This window comes from Saccopteryx bilineata, chromosome 3 (assembly GCF_036850765.1).
Source record: "Saccopteryx bilineata isolate mSacBil1 chromosome 3, mSacBil1_pri_phased_curated, whole genome shotgun sequence".
Taxonomy (NCBI): Eukaryota; Metazoa; Chordata; class Mammalia; order Chiroptera; family Emballonuridae; genus Saccopteryx; species Saccopteryx bilineata.
Window position 1 is genome coordinate 264337528 of NC_089492.1, and position 12593 is coordinate 264350120.

The 12593-nt window shown below is 46.4% G+C and overlaps 1 long non-coding RNA gene across 1 annotated transcript; it reads left to right on the forward strand.

The window, feature by feature from the left end:
• The first annotated feature begins 28 nt into the window (after positions 1-28).
• LOC136329132 (uncharacterized) lies at positions 29-9639 on the forward strand. Its single transcript, XR_010730156.1, has 4 exons — positions 29-151; positions 6128-6224; positions 7561-7695; positions 8299-9639. It is a non-coding gene; the product is annotated as an uncharacterized lncRNA (long non-coding RNA).
• Positions 9640-12593: the final 2954 nt, after the last annotated feature.

Sequence of the window (12593 nt, forward strand, 5' to 3'; positions counted from 1 at the left end):
ACCGTCAGCCCCGCCCCGCCCCTGCCTCTGGCTCCGCTGTCGTGGCGGATTGTTCCAAGCTCCACCAGGAATTGGTGGTGGGGACGCTGGCCTCCAGGTCCCAGCGGCGAGGAGATCCAGGGGCCGGGAGTGCACGGCCCTCGTGCGGAAGGTAAGCACAGGCTAAAGCAGGTACGTGCATCGAGTCGGGCACGACCGACCGAGACGCATACAGAGATGCAAGGACAGGTACAACCACGAACGCTCAGACGCTTGACAAGTACGGACCCCAACTGATGAAGCCACAGTCAGGGACGCTTTGAGTGAGTCAGGTTCACAAAGTTTGGTCCACGCACCTTTGGAAGTAGGTTCATAGTTACACAGGTAGGTACACCCAGACAGGCACTTTTCAGATGGAGACAAGAACACACTCAAGAACAAGTACTAGAGCAGGCAGGCACACAGAGGAGGGGCGACACTTAGGGCCAGGCACGCATTTTCTGAAATAAGGACCCTTACCAGGAGAAAAAGGCAGGTACAACTAGCTGATAAACAATGACGAAGACAGAAAGCCAGGCAATAGAGGTGCATTTACACCAGTCACCCTGTGTATGTCCCCAGAATGCTCTCTTACACAGCTATGAAAGTCCTGAGGCCACCCAGTCTTCCATTAGGATGCTTTAGGTTCCCAATGAGCCAGTCATGATCCCACGTTGAGTTCAGCACTTTACAGTATCTACCCATGGGCTTGGCTGAGGAAGACAGAGGTCATTATGTCCATCTTACCCTAGAGAAATTCAGAAAAGGCTTAATTGCCCCACCTAGAAAGACTGGGAACCAGGACCAGGAGCTTCCATTCCAGGGCGTCAGGTACCACTTTTGCCACTTTTAAAATTTTAGTTTTATTTATTCATTTCAGAGAAGAGAGAGAGAGAAAGGGCAGGGGAGGAGCAGGAAGCATCAATTCCCATATGTGCCTGGACCGGGCAGGCCCAGGGTTTTGAACTGGCAACCTCAGCATTCCAGGTCGATGCTTTATCCACTGTGCCACCACAGGTCAGGCCTGCTTTTGCCACTTTTGAAACCCACAAGTGATTTAGGGCAGTGGGGAGACTCTTCTGGTGAAAGAGTGAGGTCTGGAACCCTGCCTTCAACTGTGTGTGTGTGTGTGTGTGTGTGTGTGTGTGTGTGTATGTACAAAGGGAACATAGAACCCACAAACTAAAGGCACCAGCAATCCTTGGCGGTGCCACCAGTTCACTTTGCAGATGGAGCAACTGAATCCCAGGGAGCCAAACTACTCAATACTGTTTCCTCTGTGTGCCAATACTTGATATTTTCTCTGCCTTATGGTTGGCATGTGTCCTATAAGGTTACATGTTATTAGTGTTGTAATAAAAAATTGTTTATTGTAAAAGACACATCTACTCTATACATGTGCAGCTGAACGGATAATAATAATGCTTATAGTAAAACATCCACACATCTACACCTAACTTAAAAAACAGACCTGTGCCAACCTTTGAGGCCCTCTGTATGTCTCCATTAGAGCCTCATCCCCTCATTCGGAACAACCACTTTCTGGAATTTTGTTCTAATTGTGTTAATCCTTTCTCTGACTTTTTTTCTTTTAGTTTTATCACCTTTGTATGAATCCCTAAATAATATATTGTTTAGTTTTGCTTTTCTTTACTTTGTACAAATGGAATCATTCTATATGATTATGTGACTTTTTTTTCTCCACAGCATTGTTTTTATTTTCTTTATTTTTTATTTCTTAATTTTTATTTTTATTTTTTTATTTTTCCAAAGTGAGAAATGGGGGGCAGCAGATAGACTCCTACATGTGCCCGATGGGATCCACCCAGCATGCCCACCAGGGGGCAATGCTCGGCCTATCTGGGGTGTCACTCTGTTGCAACCAGAGCCATTCTAGCACCTGAGGCAGAGGCCATGGAGCCATCCTCAGTGCCTGGGCCAACTTTGCTCCAGTGGAGCCTTGGCTGTGGGAGGGGAAGAGAGAGAGAGAGAAAGAAGAGGGAGAAGGGTGGAGAAGCAGATGGGTGCCTCTCCTGTGTGCCCTGGCCGGGAATCGAATCCTGGACTACCACATGCCGAGCCAACACTCTACCACTGAGCCAACCAGCCGGGGCCCACAGTATTGTTTTTAAATAAATTTTTATTGGCTGTGTACCTATAGTTTATTTTACTGTTGAATGATATTTCATTTTAGAATATACCACTGGTTATTTATCCATCTTAGTGTTATTAGATGCTGTTTATAGGATTTCTTTCTTTCTTTTTTATTTTTTTACTGTTACAAAAAGTGTGCTTTGGTTATTTGTATCTATCATTTAAAAAAATTTTTTTAATTGATTTTTAGAGAAAGAGGAAGGAGGGATGGAGAGACAGAAACATTGATAAGTTCCTGCATGTGCCCCAACCAGGGATTGAACCAGCAACTTCTGTGCTTCAGGGTGAGGCTCTAACTAACCAAGCTATCCGTCCAGGTCTTTTGGATCTATCTTAATGCAGAGGTAGAGCTGAGGAAATAGACACTTGGAGATTCAGAAAGGTAGTCACTTGCCCAAGCTCCTGGAGCTGGTGGAGCTGGAAACCACACAGCTCTCTCCAAGGCATTCATCTCCACATTGACACCTGCTTGTTTCCCATGCCACAGACCACTCCAGGGAGGAGGGAGCATGCATTTCTATTCCTGAAGCTGCCCCCTTCCTCTGTGCCCCCCAGAGATAAAGCAACCTCATCACCTGCTCACAGCCACTCCCACTGATGAGTGCTCTGTATGCTGCACCCCTCATCTTCCCAACAGTCCCTTTTTGAATTGAGAAAATCTTAGCGATGCTAGGCATTTATTCATTGTAGTAACTTATCTTTAAGATAGGAAAAATAGTCACAAGTTCAGGTTAATAATCATAATGATAAGTCAAGAATGCCACAGCGATAATGCCTCACATTTCTGAAGTACTCACCAGGCGGCAGGCACTGTGCCAGCACCTTGCAGACACTTCCGTGCCTTTGTATCTGCTTCTTCCCCAGCCCAGTAGTGCCCTCCCCTCCCCCACTCCCATGGCTGCCTGGCCAATTCCATTCATCTTGTTGATGATGTCACCTCCTCTGTGAGGCCTGCCAGGACTCCTAAGATGTTGAGTTGCTTCCTCTTCTGTTCTCCCCTGGCATACCTACGTGCTGGATTGTGATTGCCTGCTTGGGACCTCCGCTGGGGCCCGGCCTAGGCTGGGACTCCACCCATGCTCCCAGGCTCCATGCTGCACAGCACTGTGCCAGTGGGAGCTGGCAGGATTGGGCAATGAGTCACGCAGCTCCATGCCCTCCCAGTGAGCTCAGTCTAGCCCTCTTCCAGCTCAAATACTGTTCTTTCCTGAGAACCCCACTCTCTTCTGTGGAACCCAGGGGAAACCCTCCTCCACAGAACCCCCACTTCACTTCACAGCTGGATTTTGCAAACCTTGGTCCCAATACCTAGGAGCTCTCTGGACCTCATGGTGCAGCCACACACCACTCTGCCTCTTGAATGCATTATGCAGTGGCTGGGCTTGCCAACTTCCTTCCTGGAACTTTCCTGCTCTCCTGACACCTGCCTGTACCTGGACAGCTGGAGTGAGGCTCCAGGATTGGTCACCGTTGGTGGGGATTGGGAAGGGGAGGCTGGAGAGGGAACGGTTCCAAGAATTAATTATCTTGTCCTTTGTTAGCTCCACTGGACAGCTTAGACTTGGATGGATGCAGGAACTGGGTCACCTCTGTAAGAAGGGTAGGCTGGCTACTCCCAATCCTTAGCAGAGTGGCTGCAGAGGTTAAATTCAACAAGGCCTGAGAGTAGAGAAAGGGCCAGGTCCAGCCCAGGTTTTGAGGCTCCTGGTGTATTTTTAAAAGACTTGTCACAATAGAGATGCAAAAGTTGAAGTATGTTTTAAATTGCACTGGAATGGATGAACTCTTTTCATCACGTATTCAAGTGCAATGCAATATATTTGGACTATTGACAAGGTAATTGGAGGATCTGTTTTTAAAATATATTACTTCCTTGGAGAAATGGCTGATGCTAGGGTTGGGGCAGAGAAAAAGTGAGCCTGGAAGGTCTTGTGGTGCCAGAGTTAGGAAGTGCTCAAAACACAAAAAGAGGGGTGTGTCAAAGGGACCCAGGAGCCAAAAACCCTCAATGGCCAACAATGTAACAGTTACAGCAATAAAAGAAATAACAGAGTATTAGATTATAACCCAAAGCATAAAATACATATCTATGAGTCCATATTGGTAGAAATAAATGATTGATTAAAGAACAACCTGGGGGAGCCTGACCTGTGGTGGCGCAGTGGGATAAAGCATCGACCTGGAACACTCAGGTCGCTGGTTCAAAACCTTGGGCTTGCCTGGTCAAGGCACATATGGGAGTTGATGCTTCCTGCTCCTCCCCCCTTCTCTCTCTCTCCTCTCTCTCTAAAAATCAATAAATAAAATATTAAAAAAAAATAACAACCTGGGGGAGAAGAGACAGAGCTTCCAAATAGTATATGTAGATTCTCCATCACCCAGCTTAATGATCGCCTCATCTGATAGTAACTTAACAATGGAGAAACCTGAAGACACCACCTTGACCGAATAATCGAAGTTAACATCACCGGTCGTGAGTCAAGTGCATATCATGTATCCCTAATATTATGTGATGAGGGGGGCACTTCTTGTCTTCCCCCAAACTCATAACCCCAGAGAAAAACATCAGACAAATTCCAGTTCAAGGGCCCTCTACAAAATACTTGGCCAAGGCTCTCAAAACTGAAAGGGGTGTGAGAATGAAGGGGAGACAGAAACAGTCACAGGCCAGAGGGCACTGGGAGACCAGCCGGCTGGGACGAATGTGGTTTCCTGGGTTGGTTGGAACGTTGAGATCCTGGAAAAGCTGGTTAAATTCAAAGGAGGTCTGGACTTGAGTTAACAGAGATGTACCAATGATTTTCTTGTGTTTTTGTTTTTTGTTTTAGTTTTGACGGTGAAGCAGTGTGCTGTGAGATAACATTAGGGGAAACTGAAACTGAGAGGTGTATGGGAAGTGCCTAGAGTTAGACTGTCTTTGCCGCCTCTGTGTAAATCTATAATTAATTCCAACATGAGAAAGGTTATTTAAAAATATGACTTCATGGACCTTACCGGTAGAATGTTTTGGTAATAAGGCCAGATGTCTTTGTTCATTTTTATTGGTATAAAGAAATGACTTAAGTATAATCATTTGGAGATGGTGTCCAAAGTCTGCACTTGGGGACCTTTTGTCTGTGGGGCCCTGCCCAGCTGGCCCCCCTGCTCCCTTCCCATCCTTCAGTGCAGCTCCCTCTTTTCTGAACCTTGAGTGCTCACATTCTGCACTGTTAGGGCAGGGAAGCCCCAGAGAGATTGATTAGCCCGAAACCTGTATTTTATAGCCTGGGAGACTGAAGTAGGGCAAGGGAATTGCCCCTGGCCACGTGGTGAGTCAGTTTAGGCAGAGCTGAGAACCAGCCAGGCTTTCTCCATCCCAAGCACCCCTGGCCCTGTTTGCCCCAGATGCAGGGATCAGATGCACACAGGTGCTCAGAAGTTCTGGTGACTGACTTTCCAACCTGATACAGGGGACACCTAACTATGCAGAAGGAGCGGGAGGCTCTTAGGTGTCTGTTGGAGAGCGTAGTTGTGGTCAAGTTTTCCCTTTGGCCTCGCTGTGCACTCCGCTCCCTTAACCCGTGAATCCCAGCTGGGTTGGAAGATCCAGGAAGAGGTAGGATGTGAAGGAAGGCACAGGGCCAGCTTGCCTGCCTCCTCCCCCACTCCAGAGCCACAGCCATGAACGAGTCAGAGGGAATTTTTCAAAGCCCTGAGAGTGTGCAGAGGGGTTGGGTTCCAGGTCTTGAGGTTGAACACTTCCTAATCTGGACTGGGGCACACAACGCGGATGATTTACTGGAAGCTGCCAGAGAGGGCCCTGGCCTTCCCTATGGCCAAGACGCTACGGGGCTGGGCCAAGGTGGCCCTGCCGCTCAGTGTGCTGGGGTAGACATTCTTGCCCTCTGGTCTGGAAGGAGCAGGGGCTTGCCTCTGTCCCAGGGCGCCCACTTGTTCCCTCTCACTGTGTTCCCAGGCTGAACTGTAATGGTCCGGGTAGGGCGCCACCGCCTCCCCACCTGACTGGCCCCTGGAAGATGCATCCCTGGGATGGGACCTGGCACGGATGCTTGGTAAGTCAGTGCATGAATGAGCCTGCGTAGTTCCAGGTATGTTTTGCTGTGGATGTCTCCTTGTATATGAAAAGGGCCGTCATAGGCCTGAGAGCTTGGGAGCTCGAGATTTACCTGCAGTTTTCTTTTTCTTTTTCTTTTTTTTGCATTTTTCCGAAGCTGGAAACGGGGAGGCAGTCAGACAGACTCCCGCATGCGCCTGACCGGGATCCACCTGGCATGCCCACCAGGGGGCGATGCTCTGCCCCTCTGGGGCGTTGCTCTGTTGCATCCAGAGCCATTCTAGCGCCTGAGGCAGAGGCCACAGAGCCATCCTCAGCGCCCGGACCATCTTTGCTCCAGGGGAGCTTCAGCTGCGGGAGGGGAAGAGAGAGACAGAGAGGAAGGAGAGGGGAGGGGTGGAGAAGCAGATGGGCACTTCTCCTGTGTGCCCTGGCCGGGAATCGAACCCGGGACTCCTGCACGCCAGGCTGACGCTCTACCACTGAGCCAACTGGCCAGGGCCTTACCTGCAGTTTTCAAATGAGCCATCTGTGAAGAGTCTGACGGTAGTGGGGAGCTAAAAGCTGGACATGGGTGGACTAGGCCAGGAGTCAGGAGCTTGCTGCCTGCTGGGCTGACGTCAGCTCACGTGGGCAGTGTGGCCACCCACAGATGGGGTTGTCATCGTGACCAGCTCACAAGATCCTGGAGGTCATTAATATGCAGTTCACATGCTGATCAGAAGTTCTGACAGGCTGTTGGAGATATCACTAGCTAAGTAAGAAACATGCTGCAGGAAACTTGCTGGTTGTTTCTACAACACCCTTTGCCTGATTCCTCCTTCGTAATAGTCCTGGGAATTTCCCAGCCTTGTGATCTGCTCAGAAACCCCACTCTAAGGGTTGGTTGAGCCCAACTGGCTTAAGCAAATGAGAATATCGCATCTTCCCAGCTGTAGTAATTGGTCTGTTGGAGAGCGTGGTTGCAGAAAAAGGAACGTGACCCCTGTCAGGCCAAACTAAGTCTCAATGCTGGGTGTTGTCTTTGAGCTAACTGAGAAGCAAGCTCTCTATTTCTTGCCAATCTCAAGTAAGAAAAGCAAGTAGTGTCAGGGGAGCTTATGGAAGCCACCTTGTGACATATCAGAGGAGGCAGAGTCAAGAGACTGAAAGAACATAGAGCCTTGGAAATAGCTGCTGGATCAAGCCTTGCCTGAAGTCATTGCGAATTCTAAACTTACCTTTTATAATGATGACAAAAATTACATAATTATTAAATATATGATAATTACCTAAATTTCAGCTTAGGGCATACAATTTATTTTTTATTTTATTTTATTTTATTTTTTTTTTAGAGAGAGAGAGAGACTGGAACATTGAACTGCTCCTGTATGTGCTCTGAGGATCAAGCTGGCAACCTCCATGCTCCAGGACAATGCTCCCACCAACTGAGCTATCTGACCAGGGCTAAAGATCTTATAAAATATGAGGTCTGTAGGGATGGTTTGGAAATAACAAAACAGACTTTTAGTGATGAAAGGTCAGCAAATTGCTGGTCTAGTTCAAGCTTTACCATTTGGCATATGGTAAAACTAAGAGACAGAAAGGTCTTGAGATTTCCTCAAGGTTTTTTTTTTTACAGAGACAGAGAGTCAGAGAGAGGGATAGACAGACAGGAACGGAGAGAGATGAGAAGCATCAATCATTAGTTTTCTGTTGTGACACCTTAGTTGTCCATTGATTGCTTTCTCATATGTGCCTTGACTGTGGGGCTACAGCAGACCGAGTAACTGCTTGCTGGAGCCAGCGACCTTGGGTTCAAGCTGATGAGCTTTTTGCTCAAACCAGATGAGCCCTCACTCAAGCTGGTGAGCTCAGGGTCTCAAACCTGGGTCTTCCGCATCCCAGTCCAATACTCTGTCCACTGCGCCACCGCCCGGTCAGGCTCCTCAAGGTTTTATAGCTGCTCAGTAGGGCCTCCGAACTCTGTCATTTATTTCTTGACGTTTGATGATACTCATTGAAATGCTTGAATGTCTACACATTCCTTGTTGAAATCAGTATGTGTTTTTCTCTCTTATCTCTTTTTCCAGGAGGCAGAGAAAGAACGGTAATACTACTCTTCATTTTGCAAGTAGGAAGGCAGAGTCTAAAGGGGCTTAAAGATTTGCCAGAAGTCACACAGAAAGGTTCCAGAGGCCAAAAGTCCTGAATGTCATTTAAAGTTCAACCCTGTCTATGTCACCCGTTGTACTAGCTACTTGTGCCTCCATTAGCGGAGGAGTGAAGTTGAGGAGCGTGGTGGGGTTCCTGCTTCTGGCCTTCTTCCTCAGCTGCTAAGCGAGTAAAGAGGACTTTGAGTTGTACAGGCCAAGGAAGCGATTGTGGGCACTGGCAGATATGTCCTTTTCCCCAGCCTTATGTTAGGAACCTCAGAGAACACAGGATATTTCTGTTGCCAGAGCCTCCAAAAGAGAGGCCAACCTAGAGAGATGGGAGGCTGTGTGCATGAGTTTCTGGCTTCACCATCTATGTGACCTCAGCTCTGACACCTCCCTTCCGCTGCCCAAAGCCTGTCATGGTCCCTCAGCATTTTCAGCAGCCACAGCTGTGCAGGTGGTGCACCGCACAATTAGCATTATGGTGTGAACAGCGCCCCCTGGAGTTGCGCAGTACATAGCTTGCCCAACCAAACGTACACAGTGAGCCCAGGTTGCATTTCTCAACATGTTTGGACATTCAAATTGTTTTCACAGCAATCAATGACCTCACAACCTTCCTTTTTTTCCTTAGCTCCGGTTGCAATGGAGCAATGGCCCCAGATGGGCAGAGCATTGCCCCCTAGTGGGCATGCCTGGTGGATCCTGGATGGATCCTGTCTGTCTCTTTGCCTCCCCACTTCTCACTTCAGAAAAATACAAAAAAAATTTTTTTAAGTTTATATTTAATAAAATTTATTATTTCATCTTAATTTTTATTTAATTCTTCCATTGATTTGAGGGGGGAAAAAGAGAGAGAAGCATCAACTCATTGTTCCACGTAGTTGTTCCATTTAGTTGTGCACTTAATGGTTGCTTCTCAAATGTGCCCTGACTGGGGATCAAACCTGTGTGACCTTGGCGTGCTGGGATGATGCTGTGTCCACTGAGCCACCTGCCCAGGGCAAGATTTACTATTTAAAATTTTTTTTTATTCACTTTAGAGAGGAGAGAGAGAGAGAGAAAGGGGGGAGGAGCAGGAAGCATCATCTCCCATATGTGCCTTGACCAGAGAAGTGCAGGGTTTTGAACCAGCAACCTCAGTGTTATAGGTCGACACTTTATCCCCTGCACCACCACAGGTCAAGCAAGATTTACTATTTTAAAGGCTATTTGTGACTTTTTCCTACTTCATAAATGATGCATACTGTTTAATAGAATTTAAATAATTTTGTGAGGAAAATCAAATTTTATAGACAAATAAATTAAAAATACTTCATCAGGCTTGGTTTGGGACTGAATGTAGGCTGAAATTATCATTTTATTTTTTTTATTTTAAATTTTTTGAAATTATCATTTTAGATTGAAATTTAACAACTACATGCTATGAATTGGAAAAACAGATATACTTGCTTTCACACCTGGGAGTTTAGAATTTCTGCATCTTATGCCCCATTTTTGTGATATGCCTAGTTATTTTGAAAACAAATTTTGTGCTTTGTTCCTAAATGAGGAGATAAGAGAAAAGATATCATCTTTTAGAATAATTCATTTCAGGTATGAATAGCTGTTATTTCCAAAAGATGAAAAGCTAAATGGCTATATTTTCTCTTTCTAGTGTTAGGTTTTGAAGTACTAAAGATGTCTTGATGTTCTACAGAAGATTTCTTTTTTTGAACAGGTGAAATATTGTAAACAATGTAAGATATTCAAAAAGTACAGGTGTGTTTATAGTAGAACCAAACTCTTTATTCTGTGGTCCTCAAAATGATTCTGCTCTCCAGGAACAACTGAAATCACAGTTTCTTATGTATTTTTCTGGAAGAAATCTATACTGCTACAACAAATATTTGCACATATACATTCAGCTTTGTTTCTCTCTCTCTTTTTTTTTTTAACAGAAGTGAGCCCTTTTTTTTTCTATCTTTTTTTTTTTTTAATTCAGTGAGAGGAGGGGAGGCAGAGACAGACTCCCCTATGTGTCCCAACTGGGATCCACCGGCAAGCCCACTAAGGGGTGATGCTCTGCCCATCTGGGGCCATTGCTTTGTTGCTCCAACTGACCTTTTCTTAGCACCAGAGGTGGAGGCCATGGAGCCATCCTCAGTGCCCAGGGCCAACTTGCTCCAATTGAGCCATGGCTGCAGGAGGAGGGGGAGAGAGAGAGAGAGAGAGAGAAGCGAGGGGAAGAGGGTTGGAGAACCAGATGGGTGCTTCTCCTGTGTGCCCCCTTACTGGGAATCCAACCCAGGATATCTACATGCCTGGCCAACACTCTACCACTGAGCTAACCGGCCAGGCTTAAAACAAGGCTTTCTATACAACCAACTATACCTTGCTTTTCTCAATTCATAATAAATCTTTGAGAATTCCAATCAGTATACATGTTATATGGTCTCATTACTGAAAAATATTCAGCTGAAAATTATTTTATTATAAAGCTCATTTAGGCCATTTATTTATTTAGTAAGAAAGAAAGAGACAGAGAGATAGAGATAGGGACAGATAGGAAGGGAGAGAGAGAAGAAGCATCAATTATTAGCTGTTAGCTGTGGCCTGACCTGTGGTGGCACAGTGGATAAAGCATCGACCTGGAATGCTGAGGTCGCCGGTTCAATACCCTGGGCTTGCCTGGTCAAGGCACATATGAAGTTGATGCTTCCTGCTCCTCCCTGCTTCCCTCTCCCTTCTCTCTCTCTCTCTCTCCCCTCTGTCTAAAATGAATAAATAAAATCTTAAAAAAAAAGAAAAAGAAATGGACAGGCTATAAAAAAAATTACTAGCTGTGGCACTTTAGTTGTTCATTGATTGCTTTTTCATACATGCCTTCACTGGGGGCTCCAGCCAAGCCAGTGACCCCTTGCTCAAGCCAGCAACCTTGGACTCAAGCCAACGACCTTGGGCTTCAAGCCAGCAACATTTAGCCTCAAGCCAATGATCATGAGGTCATGTCTATGATCCTATGTGCAAGCCAGCAACCCTGCACTCGACCTGCGGTTTCTAACCTGGGTCCACTGTGACCCAGGCTGATGCTCTATTTACTGTGCCACTGTCTGGTCATGCTATTTAGGCCATTTCTGACTGGTAGACTCACAGGTTGTTTCTTTAGCTATTGTGAACAATGCTGCAGTGTAGACCCTGGACTACTCACCACTTTGCAATTGTGAAAATATATAGCAGAATAAATGCATCTTGCTGGGTCAAAGGGTGTATTAGTTTGCTAGGGCTGCTGTAACATAGTACCAGAAACTGAGTGGTTAAGCAACAGAAATGTATTATTTCACTGTTCTGGAGGCTGGAAGTCCAAGATCAAGGTGTGGGTAGGGTTGATTCCTTCTGAGAGTGTGAGGGATAATCTATTCCAGACCTCTCCTGTGGTTTCTGGTTTTTTTTTTTGTTTTTTTTTTGTTGTTGTTTTTTTTTTACAGAGGCACAGATAGACAGGGACAGACAGACAGGAACGGAGAGAGATAAGAAGCATCAATCATCAGTTTCTTGTTGCGCATTGCGACTTCTTAGTTGTTCATTGATTGCTTTCTCACATGTGCCTTGACTGCAGGCCTTCAGCAGATCGAGTAACCCCTGCTGGAGCCAGCGACCTTGGGTCTAAGCTGGTGAGCTCTTTGCTCAAGCCAGATGAGCCCGCGCTCAAGCTGGTGACCTCGGGATCTCGAACCTGGGTCCTTCCGCATCCCAGTCCGACGCTCTATCCACTGCACCACCACCTGGTCAGGCTTTTTTGTTTTTTTTTTAAATTTCAAGTCTGCTTTTTTTTTCAGAGACAGAGAGTCAGAGAGAGAGATAGGGACAGACAGACAGGAACAGAGAGAGAGAGAGAGGAGAAGCATCAATCATTAGTTTTTTGTTGCAACATCTTAGTTGTTCATTGATTGCTTTCTCATATGTGTCCTGACCGTGGGGCTGCAGTAGACCAAGTAACCCCTTGCTCGAGCTAGCAACCTTGGGTCCAAGCTGGTGAGCCTTGCTCAAACCAGATGAACCCATGCTCAAGCTGGTGACCTTGGGGTATCGAACCTGGGTCCTCCACATTCCAGTCTGATGCTTTATCCACTGTGCCACCACCTGGTCAGATGGTTTCTGGGGGTTTTACTAGTAATGTTTTTTGTTCCTGGGCTTGATGTTCACATGGTGTTCTCCTTGTATGTATATGTCTGTGTTCTGATTTCCTC